General features: G+C 48.7%; 1 protein-coding gene across 4 annotated transcripts in view; it reads right to left on the minus strand.

Annotated features, from left to right (window-relative positions):
- PDZD2 (PDZ domain containing 2) overlaps positions 1–12,875 on the minus strand; it is a 350,615-nt gene that overhangs the window by 237,488 nt on the left and 100,252 nt on the right. The window lies entirely within an intron of this gene.

Consider the following 12,875-nt stretch of genomic DNA (forward strand, 5'->3'; position numbering starts at 1 on the left):
TAAACAATGAGTAATGTTTTAGTATATCTCGACTTTTGTAGGATGTTGTAGTACATGTATGTCGCATGCAATATTTGGGACTATTATGTTGAAATTGTATTCATTGTTTATCTGATATTCAAACTTAACTAGGTGTTGTGTATTTTGTGTGTGGCAACCTTACATCTACCCCATCCCAAAATGAAGCTCGTAGAGCCTTTGACCTGCGTGCCTCGTCTGCCATTTGTGAAGTAATCCCACCCAGCACCTGTGTTCCTGCCTCGACAAGCCTTTCACTTCCTTCTGGATGCAAATACCACCCATGGGCCACGGCCGCCCACACCATGCAGGCAGAGAGTGAATGAGTCAGCCCTGGGACCAGAGCTCACCACCCCACTCGGAGGAGCTTCTCTTCCTGGCTCCCTGCCATCTCAGCCTCTGGTCTCATGGGCCCAAATCTGCTACTCCCAACCCAGTTCCCTTCCTTGAATGCCCCTGCTTGCCTGGACTCTGTGAATCCTGGCCCTCTCTCACCAGCTGACCTCTTGTCCCACACAATACAACTAAAGGATGTCATAAGGATGAACAGAGACAAGGAACAGAAAACTGTTCGATCTAAATTCAAGGAGTACTCTACCAGTGACTGTCAAAGTATGATCCTAGAGCCACAGCCTCCTGGGGTTTACAATCACAGCTGCTCTGATTTCATCAGTCATATTTGCTTCTTTTTCTGGGTAAAATTTTATTTGAATAGCATAGCTCAAAACAGTTTGAAAATCACCAGAGTGTGTATATATATACAACCAATTCTACGGCTTATTTTGAGTTATAAAGGGAACTGTGAACTGTCTGCAGAGCATCTATTCCCTCTTTTTTACCCCCTAGCACAATTCTGATTTTTGCTCAGAGATTCATCCATCTTTCCCTGGGCAGTAGGTGTCTCAGCTCTGAAGATGGGCTGATCAATGGTAACATCCTTCCCTTGCCAGCAGTGGCTTCGAGAATGGGCAGGTGACCCAACACAGCTCAAGGTCATGAGGTAAATAAAGCCTTCTAGTGGTCTTTCTGAAAACCTTTCCTCACTCCTAAGAGAAAGTGCCCAGACGCAATGGTCTCTCTTCCTTCCTCTAGGTGTCTTCAGGGCTGAGTCCAATGTCCAGAATTGCCCTCTTGATACCAGCCTAAGATGAAGCTTAATGTTGAGGATGGCACATTGAGAAGGAAAATGAAGTTGACATCTTGATGACATTGTGGATACCCTGAATACCCTTTCTATGGATGCCTGTTTGGGTTGGATTTCTGTTACTGGCATCCAGAAAACAACCTGTTAGAGATGTGGCTCTGTGCTTAGGGCTTCGAGTAAAAGGGAATGTCAAAGACAGACATGCTGATGTAAGCTTTGGAGATTTGCTGCAGTAAACGTGAATGTACCTGCCTCTATTTCTATTCCAGAAGGCAGAAATGTGTGCGTTCTTATTTCTCAGCACAGGAGAACTGAACTAGCTTTCCCTTTCCTATGAGTCTGAGTAAAAACAGGTCTGGTTTAATGTTTGTTGACAAAGTGTTGAAAATAAATGTACTCCTCCCTCTGACAAAATCTCCCTGTTTAAGCAGCCTCAGAACCCCAAGAAACAGCACATGGTGTTTGAACTACCTTATGCATTTTTGAGGGGAGCACAGGCCGAGGTGGAGGTAGAGGCCAGAGTCCCTCAGACACCTTGAAGGTGCAGAATCCTTCAGCCCATGGGCAGAGCCTGGGCCAGCTCCTCCCCTCTCCACCTTCGGGTGCTTGCATTTCCTGCCACCTTCCCCTCCAGGGAGGGTTGAGCTAACCCCCTGGCTTTGAGGGCAGACTTCCTGCTCTGGAAACTTTCTACACATGCTCGCTTCTCCTTTTGCAAACATTTCCATAAACCTATAAATCAACTTTTCAGAAGAGAGTTGGAGGCCGGACTCTGGGCTGTTGACTCTGAAAAAGTGAGCTTGCTTCTCAGGGATTCTAAATGGTACAGTAGAGCCACGAGAAACTCACAATATCTTCAATCTATCAGCAAAGACATGACTAAAGTAGTGGATGGCTCCAAGCCAGGGGCTCTAATTTCAGGATGTCCAGACCGAAACAGAGTGAAGGGTGAAAAGAAAATATAATAGGGACTAATCATGGACACTAATAAAAACAAACACGTGAAACTGGCAAGAGGATGAAAACAGACATACCAAATCAAGGCCAGTTCATTCCCTAAATATTTATTGAGTCCTACCACCCGTGCCAGGCGTTACCACGAGCTGCTAAAAATACAAACTGAATAAGTTCTCTTTTTGCCCTCTAGACATTCCCAGTTTTCCTAAGGAAAGACATTTAAATAAGATAAATCTCAAGGAATGAAAGAATTCACGACGTGGGACGTGGGACTTGCATAAGGTGGAAGTCATTTATACAAGTCAATTTATATGGAATTCTCATAGCAAACATGTAGGTCGTGTTTTCATGCAACAGGCAAAAGGGGTGGTGTGGAGGGTGCGCCAGGGTGCTGGGTGGTGGGTGGGGGAGAGAGATTAATGTAAAGGTTGGGACAGATGACTGCTCTTCCCTCCTGAACCCTTCCTTCCCAATCCGCTGGCCTTCCTCATGGAAGCAACAGGTTTTGGTTGGTGGCGGTTTTATTTATTTAATAGTTTAAGTGAGGGGATGGTATAACCAGATAGGTGATTTCATTTTAGAAAAGTATCAACATGGGAAAATGCTCACATAACAGGAGAGGAAGTAGGTCACGAAGTAGTTTCGATTGCATGTCAATTGGGTTAAAGAATGAAAACAATCTCTCTGAAGGGCAGTCACGAAAACGATCATTGTTTTCATCTCCTGGAAGTAAATCTGTGTGGTCTTTCACCTCTAAATTTCTGGATTTCTAAATGTTTATGAACACACTTTGCTGATTCAAAAAATAGTATGCATGTGTGGATACATGTGTGCGCATGTGCGTGTAAGGATCCGGATGGGATGTCTACAGATTGTGTGAGACTAGACAGCAAGGAGACCAGATGGGAGACCATCCTCATAGCTCAGGCGTGATATCATGACCACCTGGACCAGAGCAGTGGGAATGGGGCAGTTTCTTGGGCCATTTCAGAGGCTGAGTGGACAAGTCTAGACCCCATGCGAGTTGGCTGGTGGGCCAGGGAATGGAGAAGAACAGGAGTCAAAGATGACTCCAGGGATTGGTGAGGCCTGGGGGCTTCCCCAACAGAGGGGCCATTTATTCACGCTGGTTCTGTCCTTTGCCTCACACTCCAGGCATCCGAATATGGCCTTCTTGTCAGAGACCCAAAGTAGACTTCTTGCTTTTCTCTGGTCACACTGGCTATGCAAGTAGAGGGAAAAGCCAGCTCCTTCCTTCTTACTGTGGCAATGGACTGTCCCTCCCCCACGGTCACCCACAGCACCCTGCTATCCATGCCTATGAAGTCTTAGTGGAAACTCCCTGTCTTAACTTCCTGGGCCTGAGAAAGCCAGGTGTGTTATCAAAAGCTCACGTAGCTCAGCCTCTTTTAGGGCAATTCAAACTCCAGTGTGGGAGAATCTTGGCAACAGCTACTTTTCCATCCAGTGACTCTTTTCTTTTTTTTTAAAGATTTTATTTATTTATTTGACAGAAAGAGAGAGACCACAAGTAAGCAGAGAGGCAGGCAGAGAGAGGGGGAAGCAGGCTCCCCGCTGAGCAGAGAGCCTGATGAGGGACTTGATCCCAAGACCCTGAGATCATGACCCGAGCTGAAGGCAGAGGCTTTAACCCATTGAGCCACCCAGGCGCCCTCCATCCAGTGACTCTTACCGCAGATGTGATAGTCCACCAGCTTAGGGAGGCCAAGCTTATCTGGGAGGGAGCCAAGGAGAGAACACACACACACACACACACACACACACACACACACACACACACAGCTGTTCTGTGAGTGCAGCCTCCACTCCCCCTTCTCCTTGCAATTTCCCAAAGCTCCCGTTCAACAAGGAAAATGTGGATCTGATTAGGAGGTCTTACGATGGCCAAACACTTGCCGCCCCATTCTCATCTGACAGACAGGAGGGGTCCAGTTTCCATCAGAAAATCCAGGGGAAGTGAGTGACAACTACACAACTGAGCTGGCTGGACCAAGGAGAAGGAGCGGCAAAGGAGAAAATTGCCTCTATTAAGTCAAATCTGTCCGGGGATAATGGACTGTAGAATCAGTTCCAGGCTACCACACTCTCTTTTGCTTGATCACTTTAAATTGTCATCCCCCCCACCCCGCCCCAGCTACATTTCTATTCCTGCCACCTAATCGAGTGTGGGTCTACTTGCCACTGTGTAAAGGCCACAAGGAGCAGGCAAATTCTAACTAGAGGGCAGCACTTAGAATCAGTGGACGAGGCCATGACTCCATGTTTCAAAAGGAAAATGATTTTGATTCGGAAAGTGATGTGATAAAGACAACTTTCAAAAGTTTAGGCATAAAGACCTTTGCACTATATTGTGATTGAGAAAGGCTAATCAGAAAACAAAACCTGGTGGTGGGCTGGAGTTGAATCTTGCTGGTTCCCAAAAGCTGACTGTTCTCCATTGTCCAGAAGCTCATGAGCTGGCTGACAACAGGTTGGTAATTTGAAATCAGCCACAGAGGGGGTATTTACACCAAGGAAATTGGCAAATGCTACAAATCAGGTCAGCCTCTCCCCTAGCCATTGGTTAAACATTCACAGGACTCTGCTGAGTGTGATCCTCTTCTCGTGCAAAGCCCTACCTATATACACACTGATGTGTGGTGTGTGTGTGTGTGTGTGTGTGTGTGTGTAAATTAAGAGGTAAAGTAATTAAACATTAACTGTTTTAATTCTAGCTAATGAGACTAACATAATATTTTATATCTTCTTTTACTTTATATATTTTTTTCTACAGTGAATGCATATTCTTTGTATAATGACCAATGTTCTGGCAAAGGGAGCAGTTCCTTTCCCTTCTGAGCTCTCTGACTCACCCTTTTCCTCTCCTTCCTCTTCTTTTATCCCCTCTCTTCCTGGCCTCACAGGTTTTTATTCTCTTCCTAGGCTGGTGCTGAAATCCCAAACGACTCACCTACCAGAGGCAGGCAGAACGCCAGGTAATGAGAACAGGTGAGCTGACTCTGAGCTCCAGGTGCACAGAGCCCAAACTCTGCCCACGTCAGGCTCAACTGTGGGGGTGACTTGGCTTTTGGACCTTTGTCCTGGGCACAAAGCTGTTATTGGTAAATTAACAAAGGAGCGACGGCCAGCTGACGACAGCAGGAATCTCAGCCCGGGTGACCCCGGGCTCTGTGGATGGAGCAACGCCATTTCCCCAAGGATTCATCTCAGCTTTCACCAGCTACATACTGGCCACTCCTATTCTCTGTAAGGCGGGTGACCACTTAACACTTTCATATCTAACACCTCATCATATCCTTGCCAGAGTTGGGTGTTCTCCGTATTTAACGGACATAAACCCAGGTACAGAGAGCCCATGGGATTTACCGGAAATCACACAGCCAAGAGCAGAGCTGGGGCAGCAATACAGGATTGATACTGATACTCACGTGTTTTCCCCCTCAACTATATTGAGTGCTTCACAAGACCCTGGATTTTGGACTGTGTAGTTTGAATGAAATGAGCTCCCATTTCCTCATGATTCAAGAAGTCCAAGACAACCTTTCAAGTAAAGGGAAAGGGGATGCTCAACCCATTTTGACTTGGTTTTGGAACCAGTTTATGGTCTCCACAAGAAGGTAAGAGTCCGCCATGTTCTTTCCTACTCCCTGTATGAGAAGAGACTTTTGAGTCTGAGCTAAACGTCGGCATTATTGCTGGTGTCACTTTTTCACCCTTTTACCTCCTAATCCCATAGACTGTGAATCTCAAAGACCCACCGGATGCCTCCATATTCCCTTGCCTCACAGGAAGATGAGGGCTGGCATGGGAAGGGCTGTCTCACACCCCACGAGGTCTCCTCCAGCAGCCAGTGGACGATGCGCCCCCAGCACAGTCCAGCTCTGGTCTCCACAGAGCCTCTTGGCTCTGGTAACTCACCTGGCCTGCAGAAACTTCTGGTCAGCCTACAATTGACACAGAGATCTGACCCTGTGCAGATGGGACCCTTCTAAAAACAAGCCCTCCAGGCACAAGTGCCCAGGAAAGCATGAGCAGCTTTAGAAAAAAGGCAGCACTGATTCCAAAGTTCTGTTGACCAACTTTCTGAGCTAGACAGGATTTTAAAATCTATCCAATCCAGTATTGTTTAATGCTGTTCCTGGCAGGTCAAGGAACCACCTTGATATACAAGACAGGAACCAAGTAGTTGGGCTCAGGTGCCTGATCCTGTTCCTCCCTTCAGTGCCAACTGGAGCATACCCACCTTCATCTGATTTACACACTGGGCTTTTTCTTACTGCACTCTTGTTTTAAGAAAGAGTTCTGGTGCCTAAAAATAATAAGTTTGAAAGTTACTCACCTAATCAAACCATGTTAAAGGGTTGAAACTGAGGTCCAGGGAGGCAAAGTTCAGGCAGAAGTGAGTGGAGGAGTCATGACTTCCTATTACACTCATACCCGCTCTTACTTCAACCATCCTTTGCCTTGGCAGGCCGTTGACCTTGGCCTCATGAAGCACTCCTATCTTTTTGGTCTACCGCAGCCCTACTCTTGCCGGTGGGGAAATGATCTAATAGTTTTCAATTTTGGATCTGTACTCACCTCCTTGTTGACTTAGATTTCCGGTCCAGGGACCTTAGCCAATCCAGCAGCAGACCTGACAGACCCTGTCTTACCTCTCTAGCCTCTGCCTCCCCATACAGTGCAAATCTGCATCAACTTTGGTGGTCCTGGAAACTGCCAGAACACCCGCATCAACCTGGGACGTAACAGACTACAATAAACTCAGTGCCCTGTGCACAGTCTGCTCTGACTCAGTCACTAAAGATGCCAATGACAAACTCAGGGATGACAAGACAGTTCCACACAAGATAAGCCCGCAAATGCATTGTGGCATCCACACAGAGACTGACACCCTCTCCCCCCAGAGTTCCGGAGAGTGACAGCACTAGTAAGATAGTCACAGGCAATCTCTACATCACTCTCTACTTTCTCTTTTGTTGAATACAGAGTGGCAGAACTTCATCTATTTGTCACAGAGCTTCCCAACTTAGGAACGGCAAACCCATTAGATTCAAAGCTCATCCCCAAGCTGTTCCAGTAAGTCATGCTTGTCCGCCCCGCTCAAGTATTCTTCCCTTTACAAACTGCGTCACTGAGGCACTTCCTTCAACAGCAAGCTTTTCCTAAGGATTCAACCACATGCTCTTCTTGACAAAACAAAACCAAAACAAAAAAAAACAAAATGCAAATTTTCAAGACTGTAACTCCTGCAAAATAGGAGGTGTACTTAAAAAATGAAAACTGGGAGCGCCTGGGTGGCTCAGTGGGTTAAAGCCTCTGCCCTAGGCTCAGGTCATGATCCCAGGGTCCTGGGATCGGGTTCGCAACGAGCTCTCTGCTCAGCGGGGAGCCTACTTCCCTTCCTCTCTCTCTGCCTGCCTCTCTGCCTACTTGTGATCTCTGTCAAATAAATAAATAAAATCTTTTTAAAAAATGAAAACTGTAGGTGAAAGAACGGAAAAGACAGAAGACAGGACCCAGAGCTGAGGCCACTCACAGCATACCTGACTTCTTTCTTAACACTGAGAATCTATGAAAACAAGCTTCGGCAGAGAGACTGCCGTGGTTTTGTACTTATCCCAGAAAGCGTCGCTCTGAATGCAAGTATGTAGAGCTCTCCAAGCCGCTAGGCTCGGGTTTTTATCAGGCTATTCTGGGGTGACCGCTGCTATTAGCACCTCTTTCAAGGAATCTGACCTGGTCCAAAAAAAACAAAAAAACAAAAAAACCCAAAACCCTCCCAAAGCCCTAAAGACCAAAGAAGTTAGTGTCTCCCCTGGGCCTGTGGAATGTTCTAGCCCTATTTACAATTCCTAAGCCAGGGATGCAGGAGTGCCCTCGGGTTACCTGAGACAGCAGCTACTCAGGCTCAGTTCCCCCACCCCAGAGAAACCCCTAAATACTCTCTTCTCACCCAAATGCCTGTGGCTCAGCTGCAGAGGAACCCCTCAGAGGTGCCGAGGCTCACTGAGCGGGGGTGGGGTGCTATCTGCAAACCCCAGGGAGACCCAAGAATGTGGGGATGGTGTGTGACCCAGAGCCTCCGACACAGTCGGCTCAGCTTAAGAAGCTGTGATAAAACTAAATTATCTGACAATTTCTTCTTCATCCTATTTCCTTTTTCTTCCACAAACACAACAGGCTCCAAATGTGACCTACTTTCTCTTTCTTGGTGATTATGCAGAACTCACAAAGCTTTTCCCTGAGCCTGACTAATATTTTCAGTGACATGCTTTTCATCTTTTGGAAACGAAGAGTCCACGTGGGCCTGCCAGAACACATACGTCCTGGTGAAATGACCTACGAGGACAGATGAGTTACAGAGACTTTGCGGGGGCGGGGGGCCTTGTAAGAGACCCTCACTGAGTGCAAGAATTGAAACAACAAAATCCAGATCTGGCCCCTTGAAAGCCATTAGCGTGTCGTCTGAAAATTTTCATCAGCAAAATCAAGATGTTAGTGATGAGCTATGTGACTCCCAAGTTCCTCATCACCACCCTTGTCCTGGGACAGTGGGCTCTGGCCTAGGCCAGGAAAACCGCCACACTCCCAAACCCACTCAGGCCCAACCAAACTCTGCATTTTGCATTAAAAATTAATTGGCGTCTTCTGATTCTTCCGTGAATCAGAATGCAATAGGGTTTTAAAATATCAGGGAGAACAATTTAAAAATAAACCCAAGCACCCAGCTTGGGTGGAAACCTGGCTCTATTACTCAAAATTAAGTTGATATTGATTTTCCCCTGCTATTGTCACCTGGGAGGCCATACACGTTTTAATGTCTGACCCACCGTCCTTTTTTGATGTCAAAACTCCAAATTACAGTTGGTGGCGGGAGACATTTGCTTGGTGACCTTAGAAATACCGCTGCCGGCCCAAACTCTGGCCCTTGGATTCCGATCCAAAGCTTCCCTTTCATCCTCAGTGAGGTGAAACGGAGCCTACTAAATGTTTACTAAATAAATTGTTCAAAATAGAAACAGACCTGCAGCCCCAGGGTCCTACTGTGTGTGCTTCTCCCCAGCTTAGTTCAGCTTCATGCCGCATTCAGGCTGTGTGGTCGGCACCGACTCAAAACACCAGCCGTACAAGCCTGAGGAGCCTGGAAAATCGGTGTTTCACAGGGGGCCCCACCAGTCGCTCCAGCCCTCAGCATTCTGAGCATCGCCTTGGCACAGACGTAATTTCATCTCCACTACAGCTCTAATTCATTCATTCATTCATTCATTCATTCATTCACAGTATTTACTGTGCACGTCTGGGGTAGCACTGTGCTCAGGCCATACAAAGGTGAACAAAATGGGCATCGTCCCTACCTTTAGAGATTTCATGAGGGTGATGACCAGGCTCAGGATTACAAGTGTGAGGACAGGGAAAGCAGAGAGCGCTACCGGTTCTCAGTCTCTGTCTCTCCCGTCTCGCTACACGCCCGCCCATGTGATCCCCGCAGCCCCCCACCTTGTCTCGGCTTAGCGCCGACACCGATCTCTAGCACAACTGCTCCATTTGGCCGGAGAGACTGGAGAGCCGCTCAGAAGCACACCCTTGGACTCTGCCTCCATTTATCCTCATCCCTGGTCCAGCACTGGTCACGCCCTCAGTTCTAACCGCCAGATCCTCCCCCAACTCACGCTGGTTCCCACCTTAGCATCTGAAAAACCAGCTCGTCTCTTGCATTGGTGGCTGCGTGTTGCAAGGGGCCCACCAGCCCATCCTTCACTTGGCCTTGGAGACTCTGGTGCCAGCTGTCGCCCTGAACCCCTGCGGGCTGCTACCGAACCCCTTTGACGTGAAACCCTGCCTACCTCCCCTGTGGACCAAGACCTAACTCCAGGTCCTGGGTCCGCCCAGCTAGTGCTAGCCCCGTCCTCCTGCCATTGACTGGACCAGGCCTCTAGCCGTGGTGAGAGCTTGGGAAGGGAGCACTGATCCCACAGGTGATAAAATGGTAGGCTGGTAGGAAGGAAGCCACTCCAAAGGAGTAGATCTGGTTGTTCCCAATTTATTACTCTGCCTTTAAATATGTGATCGAAAAACATTTGGCAAGAATCTCTTTATTCAAAATTGGACAGAGTGAAAATGGCTGACTAGCAGTTGCCAGGAGGGGCCCGGATAAATGCCCTCAAGAAGGACGGATGCAGAACAAGCCAGGAAGCCAGCCGGGAGCCATGTGCTGGGGCTCAAGTGAGGTCACGCCCAGAAAGATAAGGGGCCACAGGGGGCCGCGGGGGGCTACGGAGCCGGCAGTCAAGCACTGCCCCACGGCCTGGCCCTCCCCCGACTGGCTTGTGGTGTAGCTGTGCGCGCCTTCTTCATCGTTGGGCCATCATCTCCTCATCATTAAAACTGCTGATGAGGTCTGAGACCTTTAAACAGTCCTCTGAGTTCACGTTGGGGGGCAGATCTCTCATGAAACTGGGTCCGTTTCTTAGAAACTCCACCGGGCAGAAGAGGAACGAGCACATAGTATTGGGTCATCGTGCAGGAAAAATCACTAGAGACAGTGAAGACCTCTGACCTGAGGAACAGGTAGGGCAGGCGGCATTCTATGAGACAACATGCCCAGAGCCACCCTCCCAGGAAGGCTTTCCATCAGCAGACACATGGGACCACGGTTGTCTAGGACATACTCTTCTCAAAGGCATCATTCTTACTGAAGTCTCTGAGAAGTCCTGCTCTGTAGAAGTCTGCTTCAGGCTTAAAACAGAGCTTTTAAAACTTATTTGACCATGGAATGCTTTTTTTGTATTTACTTACAAGCCCTCTTCAGATGTGGACATCTGCATTTCATAGTATGGGTGATGGTACTATAAAGGAAGTTGGGATTTAAAAAAAAAAAAAGCCATAAAGAAGCATCCAATCTTAATTTACCATTTTGCAACCGCTCATGGCTGGATACATATTCAAAGCTATAGCTTGCCTGGGTCTTCTCTTTCTTACTCACTGACTCTCGGGTCAGTACAAAGAAACAGTCCAGCTGGGCAGAGGGGTGACCTCGGTTTTTGCCAGCATTCCTTGTGGGGCCTCAGGACACACAGCACGCTGTCAGCAAACCAGCAAACCCAGGACTAAATCATGGTGATGTCTTCCCGCCTCGGGGACGAGCCTCTGCTCCGCTCCAAGACTGCTCGGGGACAGCTAATTGCTTTCCAGCTCAGGCTACACAGCTTTCTCACATCCACTATTCCCCAGGGTCGTATTTTCTCTAACTGCATTTTTCAGGGAACAGGGCAGGAGGAAGAGGACAAAGAGAGAGCCGTGGTGGGCAGGAAATGGCTTTTTATCTTTATTATAACTTAAATCACCGTCTTCAAAATCCTTCACTTAAAACAATAAATAATCCTTGTCCCATTTTCGCTTTCAGGCATCAGTAAGGTGGAAGGCTGAAGCTCCAAACTCGAGGGGAGCGTGGCTCCTGCTGTTTCAGGGCTGGGGAAGAACATCTCCTGTGGGAGAACAGGAGTCATTTCCTGCCTCAGGCTCTGCTCTCTGGCCACCACGAGGAGCAGTGTAGATGCAGTGGACGGCAGGTGAGGCCCCTGGCCCTGGAGATCTGGGGCTCAGCCCCTACGATTCCCTCCTTGGACCCCCAGCCCCGCCATCTCCCTTTCTCTGCCGCGGCCCACTCCACGCGGAGCTTGTATCTTACGGCCAGAGGGCTGACTCCTTCTCTTTATTTCCAAATTCCTTGAAGACAGATTGCATGCTGCCAGCCACTTGTGACTCCGTCAATTGACCGGCTCCCCTGTGGCCGCTCTCACGCTCGCCTGGGTGGCAGGAGCCTCTGGCCTGGTTTCTGGATTTCTCACAAAGGGACTTCGTCCACACACTGTAGTTGAGCTGATGCCTCTGGGGGAAAGGAGGGGCTGGGGCTTCCTCTCCCTCCCTCCTGCCGACCTGCCTGCTTCTCGGGCTCCTTAAAGTGTCCAGGTTCCTGGGGCGCCTGGGTGGCTCAGTGGGTTAAAGCCTCTGCCTTCGGCTCGGGTCATGGTCCCAGGGTCTTGATATCGAGCCCCGCATCGGGCTCTCTGCTCAGCGGGGAGCCTGCTTCCTCCTCTCTCTCTGCCTGCCTCTCTGCCTACTTGTGATCTCTGTCTGTCAAATAAATTTAAAAAAAAAAAAAAAAAGTGTCCAGGTTCCTAAGTTCAAATTATATTTCAGAAAACATGTCTCTAAGTTTCAAATGAAGAACCTGCCACGGTGGTCCCTTCGCTCTCTGTTCCTCCCCCGGGCTCGGAAACATGAGTCTCTCTTCGGTGTAGGTGGTGGTGGTTGTTCAGGGGCTGAGTTTCTTGATTCTTCTTGATCTGCTCCACGAAGACACCGCACAGCTGGTCGGGCAGAGCTTTGCGGCTGGAGCGGGCAGCCCGCTGGGGACTGGCCACAAGACCGGGGACTGCTTTCCTGAGGAAGAGCCTGACAGCCTGATGGCAGCGGGCCCGCTGGGGCTGTCGCCCCTGGCACGGAGGCGTCTGCAGGCAGGAGCCCGGGTCATGCTGGCGCTGGCCACTTTCACCCCCCCCCCCACGAAGAGTGACAGAGGCCTCTTCTCAGAGGCCCTCAGTTTCCAAGACCACAGACAATGATGTCTCAGTCACTGCCCCCCTGAACCAGTAACTCTTACTCAAACGAAAAAGACATCTTTGATTTCTCATAACTCCCTAAAAATAAAATCACATACTTAATTATCTGC

Source organism: Mustela nivalis, assembly GCF_964662115.1.
Source record: "Mustela nivalis genome assembly, chromosome: 3".
In the NCBI taxonomy this organism is placed as follows: Eukaryota; Metazoa; Chordata; class Mammalia; order Carnivora; family Mustelidae; genus Mustela; species Mustela nivalis.